Source organism: Propithecus coquereli, unplaced genomic scaffold, assembly GCF_000956105.1.
Source record: "Propithecus coquereli isolate 6110/MARCELLA unplaced genomic scaffold, Pcoq_1.0 Scaffold249, whole genome shotgun sequence".
NCBI lineage: Eukaryota > Metazoa > Chordata > Mammalia > Primates > Indriidae > Propithecus > Propithecus coquereli.
This window is the reverse complement of record NW_012148052.1, coordinates 3334-7197: the sequence shown is the minus strand read 5'-3', so window position 1 is coordinate 7197 and position 3864 is coordinate 3334.

Below are 3864 nucleotides of genomic sequence, written 5' to 3'. Positions count from 1 at the left end.
TTTATATTTTGTATATATTAGGAGCCCAGTTCATGGTATTTTGCTATAGCAGCCAGAACAGACTAAGACATAATGTAAATTACATTAATTGATTCTTGAATGTTAGGTCAACCTTAAAGTCTTGTAATAAGCCATCACGGTCCTGATGTATTTATCTTTTTATGATACTACTGGCTTAGGTTAGCTAATATCTTGTTTAGGATGTTTGTATCTGTGTTCATGATTAATGTTGGCCTAAAATTTACCTTTTTTATAATATCCTTTTTAGGTTTTGGTATCAAGGTTACTGTGGCACTGTCTGGGTGATAGGCATGCTTGTAGCTCTGGCTTGGGTAATGCAAAGGCAATATACGTAACCAAAATGTTTGTACTCCCATAATATTCTGAAATTAAAAAAATAAGTAAATAAATACATTTTAAAAAAAGAAAGAATAAAGCTCCACATGATAAATAATTGAAACCCTTTGCAAACAACCAACAAGGAACTGAGATCCTCACTAACTGCCATGTAATAGGGCATCCTGGAAGTTGATCCACTGGCAGCAAATGTTAGAAATTTTCATTTTAAAATTATTTATTATGAGGACCTTAGAATAATTTAACTCCAATCACCTATTTATCTGCCTGCTACTATTGGCCAACATTTTATTTTCAGCTCAGTTTTTCTGTCCCCCAAATTAGTTATCATTATTATTTTAGTCACACAAGTGCTTATTTCGATTTACTTATGGGTATTAGTTTCTTTATTCACCCATTGCCACGCCAGTTACCAATCTGTCACTTCTCAGTTCCAAATCCTCCCTTTGTTCCCTTGTTTTCTGATAGTGGAGCTGGATCCTATGAAAAATTATTTCTCCTTTATCAGCTGGCACAATGTAATGTTAACCTATATCAGTAGAAGCCACCAGAGGTTCAATGCTGGAAGAAGGATCGATCTCTCTCTCTCTCTCTCTCTCTCTCTCTCTCTCTCTCTCATTCCAGTTTGGTTTTATTCTTATTTTCCTACTGTTACAGCAAGGGGACTGCCAGCAGTGTCCACATACCCTGCAACGAGTTTTGCTGGCACTCTGCTGGGAAACTTCCTACTTACCCAAACTCTGCTCATGGTGCCCTGCTCTTTTGCCTTGCTTCTTGCATTTCCTTTCTCTTGGAATCAAATTTATTTCTCATCCTTTTTACTGTTTTTTTTTAATTTCAGCATATTATGGGGGTACAGATGTTTAGGTTATGTATGTTTTAATTAGAGTTTATTAGTGGTGAATTCTCTCATTCTCGTTTAGCACTCGGTCTTTAGTGATCAACATGTCTTTATTCAGCACTGAATTTTGAATGCTAATTTAGATGGGTATGACATTCCAGATAAATAGTTATTTCTTCTTAGCACTAACAAAATATCACTTCATTTTCTTCTTTCATTGTTTCTTTTAAGAATTTTGTTTCTAGTTTTCTTCCTTTATGGATACTCTGTCTATTCTTTGCTTCTGAGAACTCTGTCTTTAATGTTCTACAGTTTCACTCTGTTTTGTCTGAATGTGGATTTCTTATGTTTTCTGCTAAGACTTCATTGTGTGTCTTTAATCTGAGGATACATGAGTTTTATTATTTCTCAAACTCAACCATTATCTTTTCAAATCTTGTCTCTTCCTCATTGTCTGTAGTTTCTCCTCCTGGTACTCTTTTTAGAAATATATTTGACTTTTATAATCTATTCTGCTACCTCTCAACCTGCCTTTTATAATTTCCTTTTTATCTCTTTGTTCTATTTCTTGGTAATTCCTTCATATCTATTATCTCTTTCTCTCTTCAGTGGCATCTAATGTCAAGTTTATACTGCTCAGCAGGGTATTTTTAGTATCATTTCAATGATCATATTTTTCATTCTGGTATTATAAAATTGTGCCTAGTCTGAATTTTATCCTGACCACTCAAGTTTTTTTAATTACCAATTTTTCATTCCAGAATTATTTTGCCACCTGTTCACTAGCATCTTGTTTTTTTAGAATTTCAAGGCTTTTTATGTATTTAATTATATGAAATTCTGGGTGGGGTATGTGTAAATCTGCTTTCTGTTGTACCTGCTGACAATTCCTCATATGAACTGTCTGCTGATGTGTTTTGTAATTTTTCAGTGGGGCTTTCTAATGGGATGTCCTGTGGCCTAGGTTATGGTACTATTCCTACAGTGTGATAAATTTTGCAACCTCCTAATATCTCAGGGGTAACATTGAGCCTGCAACCAATTGGCTGTGGGTTGTTTCCAGACCATGTGCTTTAAGTTTTGGACTGAAAACCGGGGCAAGGGGTAGGCCCAGGGTTTCAATTCCAGAAGAAAAACTTTTTTAAAACTCAGATTCTAGTCAGTGTCCTTATCATTTCTCTGTGATAATGGACAATTTTTCAGGTACATTTAGAGAGACAGCAAAACCCAAGCCCCTAGAAATTATCAAATTTAATAATTCAGCCCTACCCCATCCTAGATTTCCACAATATCACCTCACATATATACTGTTATTTATTCTTTGTATTTATGGATTTTCTTTTTATATTCTATGGTGTGGCTGCATCATAATTGACTTACACTTTTAGTTAAAGCATTTAGGTCATTTTTAATTTTTTATTCATATAAACAATATTTGTATGAACATTTTCAAGTATTAAGTATACTAGGTATTATTTAGGATAGCATATAGAGTTGAAGTGAGACCACTAATTTAGTACCAATCATCTAAGCTGCAGGAAATTTTGTTGAAAAGGACCATATATGGCCATAGGTAGCTGAAGTAGAATGCAGGTAATGGACTTTGTTGATAAATTGTAAACTATCCATCTGAGAAGGGGTTAATATTCAGAATATTCAAACAACTCAATAGGAAAAAAACCCCAAATAATCCCATTTCAATATGGGCAAAAGGCCTGAATAGATATTTCCCAAAAGAAGACACACACAAGGCCAACAGGTATATAAAAAAAGGCTGAACATCACTAATCATCAGGGAAATGCAGATCAAAATCACAATGAGGTATCACTGCAGTCCAATTAGAATGGCTATCATCAAAAAGACAAAAAAATGGCAACTGCTGGTGTGAATGTGGAGAAATGGGATCCCTTATACAGTGTTGGTGGGGAATGTAAACTAGTACATTATGGAAAACAGTATGGTGATTCCTCAAAAAACTAAAATAGAACCACACGTGATCCAGCAATCCCACTACTGGGTATTTATCCAAAGAAAATCCAATCAATATGTCAAGGAGATATCAGCAGTCCCATGCTTATTGCAGCACTATTCACGATAGTCAAGATATGGAATCAACCTAAGTGTTCATCGATGTATGAATGGATAAAGAAAATGTATTATATACACAATGGAATATTAGTCGATCATACAAAAGAATGAAATCCTGTCATTTGCAGTAACATGGATGAACATAACATTATGTTAAGTGAAATAATCCAGGCACAGAAAAGCAAATACCACATGATCTCACTCATTTGTGGAATCTAAAGAGTTGATCTCATAGCAGTACAGAGTGGAACGGCAGTTACTGGAGACAATGGAGTGTGGGGGTTGGAGAAGGGGAGATGGGGAGAGATCCTTTAATGAGTACAAAATTGTAGTTAGAGAGAAGGAGTAAGTTCTGGTGTTCTGTTGCATGGTAGGGTGACTATAGTTAACAATACATACTGGATATTTCAAAATAACTAGAAGAAAGTATTTTTATTGTTCTCACCCCTAGGAAATGGTAAGTGTTTGGGGTGATGGATATGCTAAATATTCTGATTTGACAATTACACAATGTATACATGTATTGAAAAATCACACTGTACCACACAAATATGTACAATTAAAGTGTCAATTAAAA